Below are 11676 nucleotides of genomic sequence, written 5' to 3'. Positions count from 1 at the left end.
GGACAAGGTGGCTGCTGCTACAGGCTGTTTAACCAACCTCCACTTTGAGAGTCTTGGGTTCACATTCTCACATAACTTGCAGGACAATTGAACCAGCGATATAATTACTTTTCTCTGTGCCTCAGTTTCCTGCTCTGCCAACCAAGGCCCTACCTAGCACAGAGCATGAGAGTGAGAGGCATCAGTATTAGCACAGTTCTCTCACCCCAGGACTCCCGGGTCCACAGACCCCTGCTTGGTGCTATTTCTGAAGCTGGCCAGGCAGGCCCTCTGCCGCTGACCCTGGAAATCGGGTCACGGTAGACAAGGCGGAGTGTGCAGAGGGAGGGGTCCTTGTGCGCGCGGCTACTCGGGTTTCCCTAAGGCCGCCGGATAGTCTCCAAACTCACTTCGGAGAAAGGGAAAGAGCGTGAAGTGGCTCTTTCGATCTGAGACACCCCCTCCCGGAGACATCACCCCCTCCTCCCAGCCAGGCGCGGAGTGAAATCTTAGAAGCCGAGGCTGCTGGGTTTGAACGGAATGCCGGAGTCGGTGGAAGTCGGAGCTAGTCCCCCCCGAAGGTCAGAGAGTTGTTTTGAGTTCTCGTACCCGGAAGGGGGGCGGGGAGCAGGGAGGAGAGGACGCCAGGGCCCGAGAGACCCCGCGTCAGAGCAGAAATTGTGCTCCGGAACAGGCAGCTCAGCGGAAGCCGCGACGGGGGCGGGTCACGTGCGGCGGTGGCCGTGCAGCTGCCAGGGGAGCCGGGCTAAGACAAGGGCCCGGCGGGGCGAGGGTGGCGCGGGGCGGCGGCTTTCGCAGCCCAAGGTGGAAGCCCGGTAGTCGGGGCTCCGGGAGCGTGGGGAACCCGGAGCTCGAGCCCCGGAGACGAGCGCGTTATGCAGGGGGTGGTGTGGGAGTCAGGGCGCTCCGAGCTCCGCGTGGTGCGGCGCGGGCGAGAGGAGGACGATGGCGGGGGGGGGGGCATTTGGGGGACAGAGGGACTCCAGCGGGGCTCCCTCCTAGCAAGAGGGAGATCCACGCGGAGATTGCGGGAGTGGCTGAGACCCGAACAGGGAGGCGCCACTCTCGCAGTCATCGGCCTTGTTTTCTTCTCTGAAGCAAATCCCGGAACGGCTGGAACAGCCATCCTTGCCTGAGTCCCAGGGGCGCCCCACTACGCTTGGGGGAGGGTGCGAGGGCGACAGAGGTGGCTTAGCAAGATGTGAGTCAGTGGCGCGCACGAATTCACACCCTTCTCCCGGGGGGGGGGGAGAGAGAGAGAGAGAGAGAGAGAGAGAGAGAGAGAGAGAGAGAGACTGAGAGAGAGAGAGAGACACTGGGCCTCCTCGGGAGTGTTATGGGGGTCGATGGGGGATACTGGAGAGAAACCACCTGCACCACTGAAGCCTGTGATGGCTTCGCGGCCCGGTGGATTGGGCCGCACACGTGCACAAATTGGCGCGTAATACTCTTGCGTGGGAGGGTTAGGGACACAAACTTGGTCACCTGCCAAGAACCCTTAGGAACTTTGGTGTCGCTCTCAGTCTCCAGTGCCCTGGAATATACTCCTCTTTCTAGGGGAGTCCACGATGCTCAGGTCTGAGGCCTGGAAAGAGTGTAGTAGTGTGGGCTAGCCTGGGACGAGAAAGCCACCCCCGTTCCTCTCTTGCAAAGTTTCCTGTACTCCTCCCCACACAGCCCAGTTGAGGAAGGGTGGCTCTTCCGGAGGTGAGGGAGGAGGGAATAGTCTCGAAGCTAGGACTGGTGCATTAGTTCCTTTAACTATGACCCTGGAGCGCGAGGGACACCCGGGTCCCCGCGTGTAGGTGTTCCTTCCAGACACTACACCTCAGGCCACTGTAGCGTCTGTTTATGGTTGCGGCAGCGGGTGCTGAGCAAAGTCTGGGACAACAGGAGACGCCATTTGCATCCCCCCCCGCACCCCTGCAGGTTGGCAGGGGCGGGGGTGTCGCCCTGCACGGAAGCGCTTTTCTGGCAGTGACACTGATTAGATGCCGTGCCGCTACGTGCACGGAATCGGGGTGGGCCTTCATCACTCCTGTTCGCCACTCACTCTTCTGGTGGGAAAGTTGTGGGTTCCCCCCACCCTCCCCTCTCGCCGCACAGCTGCTGTCTCCCGGGGCGGAATTAGGAGACCATGTTAGCTCAACCTGGAGAGAAAGGATCTCGCCGGCCCCGGAAAGCCGCCGGGCCCGGGCCTCGAAAATCCAGCCCTGGCTTTGCGTCGAGCTGCCGAGTGCGGCGCTTACGCGCCCGGCCAGCCGAGGCCTGGTTTCCATCTGCCCCCTTCGCCTCCGTGTTAAGTTCGCCGGGGAAAACCCAACGATCCGTGCAAAGCCCCTCGGAGGAGCGCTACCCCCACCCCAGCCTGATCCTGACCGATGGAAAAAATGACAGTATAGGTCAGAACAGGCTGCCCGGGAGTATTAATGTGGCTGTCTCTGTTCCCGGTGCTAGGGGAGGATGGGCGCCTCGCCAGGAAACCGCCGAGGGAGGAGCCATGAGGGCCGCCTGCCCCTCTTGAGGCTAGAAAACGTGGATTCTCACAGGGACCAAACAAATGTGGTTAGACAGCTACGGGAACTTATCCCAGTTAAATACGGATTCATCGTGTGTATTTCAAGCGACATTCCCTCCCCCACAATCAAATACACTGATTCAGTTAAAAATAAGATGAAAACAGGTTAATCTGTAGATGCGAACCTTGCTGTCTACTTATCATGAAACATGTCTTCTGGAGGTTCTGACCTGAACCCAATCATCTTGGTACAATGTGTCCTAAGGTAAAAGAGTCCCCATTACGCTGCACCTTCGAGTAATCTTTGATTAATAGAACTCGAAGAGACTATTTTAGTTGTAGTTTCTACTTGATGCTGCTTACTCTTCCTTGCACACTCCTGCAAGGTTGTTTGTACTTAGCTCTTACAACCCACGTTTCTCTCTTGCCTTTCTTTTCCTGCGTACGTGCCGCAGGGTGCGGGCAGGAGGAGGCCACAGAACGATGCTGCTGCCAAGGCCGCCGCCCTCGGACTCTCACTTGCGCACCACGCGGCCTCCGAGGAGGGGAGATGTGAACTCAACGGGTGGCGCTCGAGAACTGGAATTCTGGTTTGGGTCTGAGGAATTTGTTTCAGAGGCAGATCAGTCACAGCTTGGAGGGGGCGGGGGTAGATAGAGACTGTACAGGGCAAGCTCCAGAGGTGACCCAGGCTCTCAGGAGCGAACCGTAGAAGCGTCTGTGTTCTTTGTCTTTCGCGGGGCTGGCAACCTGGCATTCACAGCTCAGATAAGGATCTACTAAGAGCCACAGCCCATCGCCAGCACATTTAAGTGATTAGTCTACCGCCGGTAGCCGCTTAGGAGAAATGTCTTGTCTTTGAGAAAGAAAAAAAAAAAAGCGGCCTCATGTTATGAGTTGTATTGGACTCTTCAGGCCCTTCTTTGCTGCCTGCACACATCTCCCTACCATGCCAGACAGCAAGGAGAACCTTTCCCAAATAGGAATCTGACCAGTCCTGTTCACATGAACATTATTTATATTTGGGTGTTAGTAAAATGTAGTCCACTAATGGCAGAGGACTTGCCTTTCACCCAGCCTCACCAAGAACGAGGTAGCTTTGAATCGCATCTTGAAAAATCACCTTGAACAAAGGTGGGCTAGGAGAGTATTCTGAAAGACCCCTGCTGTGTCCTTCAAGACCACGGGGAGAGTGTAAAGATGAGGTGTCTGATCCCTGCCTGGAACTTGACAGTAATCCAAACTAAATGAATGCCAGCAGAGAGCCCAGTCCCCAGGCTTGCTAGCTCTTCCTTACAGTTCCAGCACTCGGGAAACCAAAGCAGAGGATTGCCTTAAAGCCTGGGCCCACCTGGGATCCAGCGTGAGACTGTAAGGGCTGGGGGAAGCTACTCTTTCACACCACCAAGTCAGGCCTTTAAGGTTAAGGAGTCAAGAGATAGTTTGAGGACATTTTTGCTTTAACTATCTTGTGGACAAAAATAGTGAACGTACTCTCCACTTTGCCCAAACATGCCTCCCGAGAGACCTGGGGTAACTTTAACTTGGGGGAAGAGTGTCCCCCCCCCCTTGCCCATAGGAAGGGAATACAATAATATCCTAGCAAGCATATGTGGCACTGGCGTGGTCTACACACAGGAAGCCTATTCTCCTCTGACCAACTCTATTATGAGGTGGACACTAAGACTGCTTTCCTTGCCTTAATTGTGTCGCCCCTGGGGTCCAGAACTGTTAAGCAGCTTGCCCAAAGCCCTAAGAGGGCCGTGTGACCTCTCCCACGCTGTAGCCTGTGTGATTTAAGGGTTTTTTTTACCCCTGAGGGAAAAAACCTCCCTCCCAACCCTCCCAAAATTTTGTGGCTTGAGATGCCCAACATCTTTGGCTGTCCCCCACCCCCCACCCACCCCCACCCACCCCCTATCCAGGATCTTTTAACCACACAGGAGAGCATGTCGTTTTGTCTCCCCACCTCCTTCCCCCCAGAACACTGCCCCCGCCGCCGCAAGGAAAACTCCAGACTTAGGTAACAGAATCTACCGTGACTCGTGACTCTGCGGCACAGAAAGGGCCAAGGGAGACAGTGCAAAGGCCCCTAGCCCACCTAGCCGCATAGCATCAGGCAGTCACGTCCGCCGGAGGTGACTAGGGCCTGGGGGTAGCCGATTGCTCAGGAACTCCTTATCGCCTATCTTCAGTGGTCCTGTGAGGCTTAGGTAAACTGCCACCCGCGGTGGTGACTGGTTCGTGCAGGTCCCCCGTCTCCAGGCGCGCCCCTAGGCTCCTCCGGTGGATCTGGCTAGATGCCTAGTGGCGCCTCCAGAAGCTCCAGGCTTCTCTCCACTTGAGGCGCCAGCCCTGAGCTAAGCTCCCCCAGCTTGGGGCTGGAGAGCCCAGTTGGGACGGCTGGATCCGGTTGTTTGCCCTCAATCCAGCCCGATTACCACCAGCTCCCGATTCCCCCAAGCGCGCGCACAAACACGCTTTCCAAGCGCGCTCCAGGCCTTCACTTTCCCTTCCTCTTCCTGGCTCGCTCTGGTGCTTCGAAAGCTCGCGGCGATTGTTTGCTTCGAAGAGTCCAGGTGGGGAAGGCTGTGCCCCTCCTCCCTAGCCCGCACATGTGCACACGCTGCTAAAGCCTGGGGCACACGCACAGCCAGGCCTATGGACTCCCTTGTCCCCCGAGAAGTGGCAGCTGCTAGAGAGGATCTATTCTACCCGTGCTTCCGAGAGACACAGGAGTAAAAATAGGAGACCTAGCCTGTGTCTGAATTTGGGGTCGGGAGAGTAAATCCTATCTCCCAAGAGGACTAGTAGGTTTGCACAGCACAGCTTATGTGGACCACAGTGTGACATCCACTTGGGGGCTTAGTGGTTTGGGGACCCTGGGGGAGACTGTCCAGTAGAGAGAGAGAGAAGAGAGAGAGAGAGCGAGCGCAGGAGTCCTCACTCCTTAAGGCAGAACACCTTTTTTGGAACCTTGAAACCCAGGGGAGCCGCTGCCATCTTCCAGTGTCGAGTCGCGAGTCGCTCCTGAATGTTTCTTTAAGGCTCCTTCCCGGGTCGCGGCTCTCTCGCTTTCCACAGGCTGGAAAGATAAAGTCAGGGCCGGGGGTTGGGGTGGGGGATTGGCTCACAGAACTGTGCTCTCGACTTTGCCTACCAAGTTCACTGTGGTCCCAGAGTGTACCCCTCCTCCCCAGGCCACACCTCGATGGGGGGCCTGTCCTGTCTCCTTCCTCGTTGGTTCAAATCTCGAGTTTCATGGAGAGAGGGCACATTATTGCCAAAGTCACTAAGTGTCATCCCCCCCCCCCCCAAAGTCCCATAAGGATAACCTAAACACAGGATTCCCACACCCCGGACTGATCCTTCCTCGCCTCCTGGGATTAACTGGACTCACAGGTCCATAAAACACTTCCGGAGGGGCCAGAGGGTCTGTCTGCAGAAACACTTTAAAATAGCCCTCCGTGGCCGGGAGTCGGAATTGACACAGACAATTCCTGGGGTTTTTTTTAGGCTATGAAGGGAAATCATCTGAAGCGGGAAAAGGGTAGGCAGCTTCCAGAAAACAAACCAAAACAAAAACGGTGCAGCATTTTAACCAAATGACACTGATCCAGGGTAGGATGGGTAATCCACGGGAGCAGACAGGTTGCACTTGGCTCCTGACCACACTTCAATGAACACAAACACTTTGAAACTTGGGGGCTAGTAGAGGCAGCCTCCTCCTCGGTAAGTGAGAATTAACACTACCTCTGCCCTCCTTGGGTAGATTGAAGAGGCTGGAAGTGTTAAAGTGCTTTGCAAAGGCAGCTTGGCCCGTCCATTTCGCTGTGGTCAGGGTCTCTCCCACACATGGAAAGCACCAGAGCTTTGTTAATGAAGACAGTAGAACTAAGGCCACCCCCGAATCCCTGCAAGGCTGTGGAAGATACAGTCAATCCGAACCCACGTTCAGACCAGGAGTCCCCACCCCTCTCTTTTACATCACTTCAAATTAAGTTTCTGAAGAATGGGCGAATCTTTGGAATGCTCTAAGAAAAATTCACCATTAAAATTCGAGGTTAATGAGAACGAAAATAGTCCTTTAAAATGGATTAAACCACATTTTAAGACAAGAACCGGAAGAATATAAATTCAAAGTAGCTTCCTGGCCTTGTCCCCCTAATGTAGGTCTGGAGAGCAGATGCTGGTAGATAGCCCACCCACCACACACACACACACACACACACACACACACAAAATCTGGGACCCGGAAGTAGGGCTTGACAGTTTTGAACTGCAAGGTGATGTAGGTCTGCTGGGCGAAGACCAGGAAGCAAGGCAACGACTTGGCTTAAAATGAATATGAAAGGAAAGACTTAGGCCTGCTGGTGTTTCCTGAAGGCCTAGAACTACTCAGAATGGGGAGGTGAGGGGTTCCCTGTAATCTTCCCTGAAGGATTCAAGCAATCCTACTGGCCTGGGGTGGTGGCCAGGTGCAAAAGGGATAAAGGCCTAGGCAGAGCTTTAACCCAACCTCTCTAATTTGGCGCGGGGTGGGGTTAGAGGTGATGTAGTGGAGAGTCTCTGCTTGAGCTCCACCGGCCTCCCTCTCACTTCCTTGGCTACGCGCGGCCTCTGGCTAGGGCTAACCAGCCTCCAGCTCACTGTCCTAAACCCTAAACCCTTCCCGCCTGGATGCCCAAGCTGGATCTCCAGGCTTCCCCCTGCCTGGCAGCCTCGGCTCTTCCCCTTCGTGATTTAACCGAGGTTCAGAAAGCTTGTTTACCTCGGCAGCCTTGGGCGTCTCGGTCTGCGGAAAAAGCCCTTACGCCAGCGCCGACCAGTAGGGGGGGATTGTCTTATAGATTATTTTTCCTCCTGGTTTTTGTTTTGTGTTTTTTAAACCAGAAGGCGAGGTTGGAGAGGGGGTGGGGTGGCGTGTTGCTGCTGTTTTCGAGAACACTGTATTTGAAAGAGAAACAAAAGCCGTTTGGGAGGTAGCAAGGCTGTTTTTACATATAAAAAAAGTGCAATGAATACCTAGGGGCCCCCAGCAGTGATAAACTAAACGCTCGGAGGATTTCGACTATTAGCAGTTAATCTGTTATCTGCGGTCACCAAACAAGTTCTAGGGCTCCGAGGATGCCGAATTCCTGTTCCAACTGAGCCGGGATCTATTGGGCACATCCAATGCCCATAGTTTCTTCCAGTGCAAATCCAGTTTTGGAGAACTGGCTTTCCCAGGTTGGGGCACTGATTTGAGGTCTCATTAGACTCTTTTAGGCAGCCAAAGATCTGCCTGCATCGCCGCTCGGACTCACGTCCTGCCTGTGATTCAGAAGTGTGTTTAAAATGGTCACACACACCCCCTTAGTTTCTCAGGCCTCTCAATTTTGCACGTAGTAGGCCTCCAAAAATATTAGCGATGTACGATAGAAACTAAAGTGAATCTCTGGGCCTGGAAGACAGACTGATACACAGCCTCGTCCTGGGAAGCCTATTCGGGTGCCCAGATCTCCCCTTGGGCCGCTGCAGCCTGCGTTCATCTTCGGCCTCCGCGGGCCAGGGCGGGCGGGGTAGGCCAGAAGGCACTAAGCGCCTGGAGCCTGCACGATGATAAATATTGCGCAGACAGCCCATAAATAATTTGCATTATGTTCAGCTGACAACGCAGGGCGATTAATTTTAATAGCTACATATTTGCCTGGGCTGCTGCTTTCGTAGGCCCGGTAATGAAAGGCGAGAGGCCGCTCTGGCTCCGTGCTCATGGTCCCGGAAGGCAGCCGGGAGGAATGGGAAGAAGGCCCGATGCGGTTTCTCCCCCAGGCAGTCCCCAGGGATCCCGGGTCCCTGCCCCCACCCCCTCCCGGCCCTCTGCGCAGTGTAGAAGTGGGGTGCGCGTGAAGCCCAAGTAACCCGGAGGCCTCAAGCAACAGGAGCCACCATAATGACGCTGCAATTTGTCTGGGTTGGGAGAGCCACTTGTGGAAGGGAGATCCTGCGGGGGGGGGGCATGCTCTCCACCCAGACCAAACCCCGAGTGAATTCAGGGGTGTAGAGGGGTCACAGTCCACTTTGGTCCTGGGGAAGTGCTGGTATTTTCCAATGCGCCTGCCTATTTGCCAGTAGATCTTTAGCTTGGCGAGGGCTTTGCCGACCTCAGGGCAGGAGCAAGGGGCAAAACAAAGCCGTGGGGTCCGCGTATCTTGACCTCTTTTTGGGTTCAGAGTCCTCTCTGGCCATCCCGCACCCGGAGGGAACCCCCACCCCCATACTACTGGCCGCGAAGGCCCATGGAAAGGATGGAAAGAAAGGGTCCGGAGCAGCTCTTTAAAAGAGGGGGCGGGGAGGAGAACGCGGTGAGCAAGGCTACAACACGGCAGCCGCCACAGTCCCGCGGTGGCCGGGTGCGTGCGTGTGCGTGTCGATGACAAAGCCCCGCTGCCGTCACAAGCTCCCGGCTGCTCGAGCGTGGGTGGGGGAGGGGAAGAGAAAGTAGTAGGGGGTGGAACCCTCGCTCACGTAGGTAGCTGAAGCTTCTCTGGAGAAAGAGTTCATTCATGAGCCACAGGAGTCTCTCCGGCCCGGCCAGGTGGAGCTGGCTAAAGCCAGCACCTGTTTTATTTATTTGCCTTTTTGGAAACAAGCAAGTGCATCGACCATTACCATATTTTAATTGCCTTTCTCAAAGGTCATCTCTAATTATGGGTTACGAGAAGGGCTGGCTAAGGGGTCTGCAACCCCTGTGTGTGTGTGTGTGTGTGTGTGTGTGTGTGTGTGTGTGTGTGTGTGTGGCCTCTGAGACAATGCTCCTAGCTCAGATCGAAATGCCATTCCGAGGGTGTCCGCGATCGCCTGCAAGACTGTCACGACGTGCTGGATCCACGCAGACCCGGCTGCGTGCACAATAAAAGCCGAGCAGGCGGCAGAGGGCCGTGCAGACCCACGGGTTTTCTTTTTAGAAACGGTGGTGCGAAGAGACTTGACAATAATAACACGCAGCAGGATTAAACCAGGGCGGGAAGAAGAAAATGCATTTTCGTTTCTAGGACTGAGAGGGTGTTTAACCCATCCGATCCCCCAAGAGCTTTTTTTATGCACACACAGAGACAGGTGCGGGACACACGGTGGCTTGGGACAACCTATTTTTCATATCTCGTCCCTTCTTTAAGAATGGTTGTTCATTACAGTGTGAGCGAACGTTTTTAATGTTTATTCTTTTGTTTTATGGAAAATTATATCAGACTAGCTGAAAAGAAAAAAACCAGTTGAGGTGAGGTGGTTTTTTTTTTTTTTTTTTTTTAAACTTTTCAAAAGTGCGTTTTAGGATGCTTCCTCCTCGCCCCCGCCCCCTTCATTTTAAATCATTTTCAGAAACTCTTGAGGCAAAAGGCTGTACTCAGAGGGAGCAGGGCAGAGGGGCCTCGGGTTCTTGGGACGGGATTGAAGCGGGTAGAAATCAGTAAAGAGCTGTTAGGTAGAAGTGGGCACCCACCACCCCGAGCTTGGCTTTCTCAGAAGAGCCTGGCATTTGTGAGTCACCAGCCTGTTTCTGGGAATGCCGCTTGCTAGAGCCAGGGCCTGGGTCAGGCGTCTTGGAGAGTCGGAGGGTCTTGACTGCCTCTGCTTCCTGCCTGCCCCCACACCTGGCCTCCTGGCCTCACCAGCAGCCAGCTCTGCTGGGAGGAGGAAGGCAGAGCCAGATGACTGGTCCAAAGCCCCAGAGACCGCCTGGCTTTCTCCTCCCCTGTAATCATAACCAGATGCACTTAAACGCCTTTCATCAGAGGAAGCCCAAAGCCCTTTAACAGGCAGCAATGAAAACCTTGCAAGGGCCTCTCAGCATGTGTGCCGGGGGCCCCTGAGCCCATTTCTCAACCAAGTCAGCCTGAGGTTGCCAGAGTCTAAGCTTTCTCCTCCTGTACCTCGGAGGCCAAATAAGTTACCCAATCAGATCAGTTGAGGGGTGAGGAGGTCAGGTCTGCTGTTAGGTGTGTGGGTACAGACCCCATAGAAAGAAACAGGCATACAGGGCAGCCAGCAGCTAGCACTGAAGCTGTGAGTGGTCATGTAAGGTGAGGTGTTCAGGACATTTCCCGAGGTACTCGAACTATCTCTCTATGCCACTGCTCCCTACTAAGTTCTACAGAGTTTAATACTTGCAAGAGCAGCAACTATTTTATTTATCTGTAGACCTGGCACAAAGTAAGCCATTCAAATGTTTGGACAATCACAGCTGTGGTGGGAAAGCAAGATATATTTAAGTTTGACATAAGAGCTCTGCCCCAAACAGTGTTTACTCTCCTGGGACCTCGGTTTCCTCATCTGTAAAATGGGCATGAAAATGTCTATGTTCATAAAGGTTAGGAAAATATCAGATGAAGAAATTGCCCAGGAAGTTCTAGGAAGGTCATAATAAACTCTCAGTAACTATCCTGCCTTTTTCCTTTAAGAAGGATAGTGAGAGCCGGGCGTGGTGGCGCACGCCTTTAATCCCAGCACTCGGGAGGCAGAGGCAGGTGGATTTCTGAGTTTGAGGCCAGCCTGGTCTACAAAATGAGTTCCAGGACAGCCAGGGCTATACAGAGAAACCCCGTCTCGAAAAAAACAACAACAACAACAACAACAAAAAAAAAAAAAAAAAGAAGGATAGTGAGGACCGGGTGTCTGGAATGCAGCCTGGGGAAGGGGCAGGGATTGTAGCCCTTGGCTGAGTCTGAGTCTTGCTGGCTTGGAGTTTGAATTAGAAGAAAGGATTGCATATAGGACTGGTGGTTTAGTAATGGGTACTTTGGGGCCCACTTACTGTTTTGGGGGTGTGCTTTAGCTAGGACCACCAAAAAAGGAGGAAAGAGAGGGGAAAGGAGGAAGAATTGTTTCCAAATGTGCATCTATCAAGTATGGTGGCTTATGGTGTAATCCCCACACTACATGAGCTAGCCTGGGTTATATAATGAGCGCCAGGTACAGTGTGAGACTATCTCAAAGCTCCTGAAAGTGTACATTAGAGGCAAAGGCAGGCCGTCCCAAAGCTGTGAACAATTGGAGGGAGCCTTTCCAGCCTTTGGTCTTAGTTTCTACACAGGGGACTAAGACTCCTGCCCTGAGGCCAGGCTGCCAGAGAAGAGTGGCCAGCAGTTGTGGTCTAAGAGATGCCCCTTCAGTCTTGACCC

General features: G+C 54.1%; 1 protein-coding gene across 3 annotated transcripts in view; it reads left to right on the top strand.

The window, feature by feature from the left end:
- The first annotated feature begins 242 nt into the window (after nt 1-242).
- The window catches only part of Bcor (BCL6 corepressor), a 122947-nt gene continuing 111513 nt past the window's right edge, over nt 243-11676 (top strand). For 2 of the 3 annotated variants that reach the window (XM_029473170.1, XM_029473169.1), the window contains exon 1: nt 243-560. The gene's annotated coding sequence lies outside the window, so the exon portion shown is untranslated. The remainder of the gene's footprint in view (nt 561-11676) is intronic. The other variant, XM_029473165.1, reaches the window with a different exon arrangement.

This window comes from Mus caroli, chromosome X, assembly GCF_900094665.2.
Source record: "Mus caroli chromosome X, CAROLI_EIJ_v1.1, whole genome shotgun sequence".
Lineage (NCBI taxonomy): Eukaryota > Metazoa > Chordata > Mammalia > Rodentia > Muridae > Mus > Mus caroli.
Note: the sequence above shows the minus strand (reverse complement) of the source record. Positions and strands in the feature narration are given on the sequence as shown.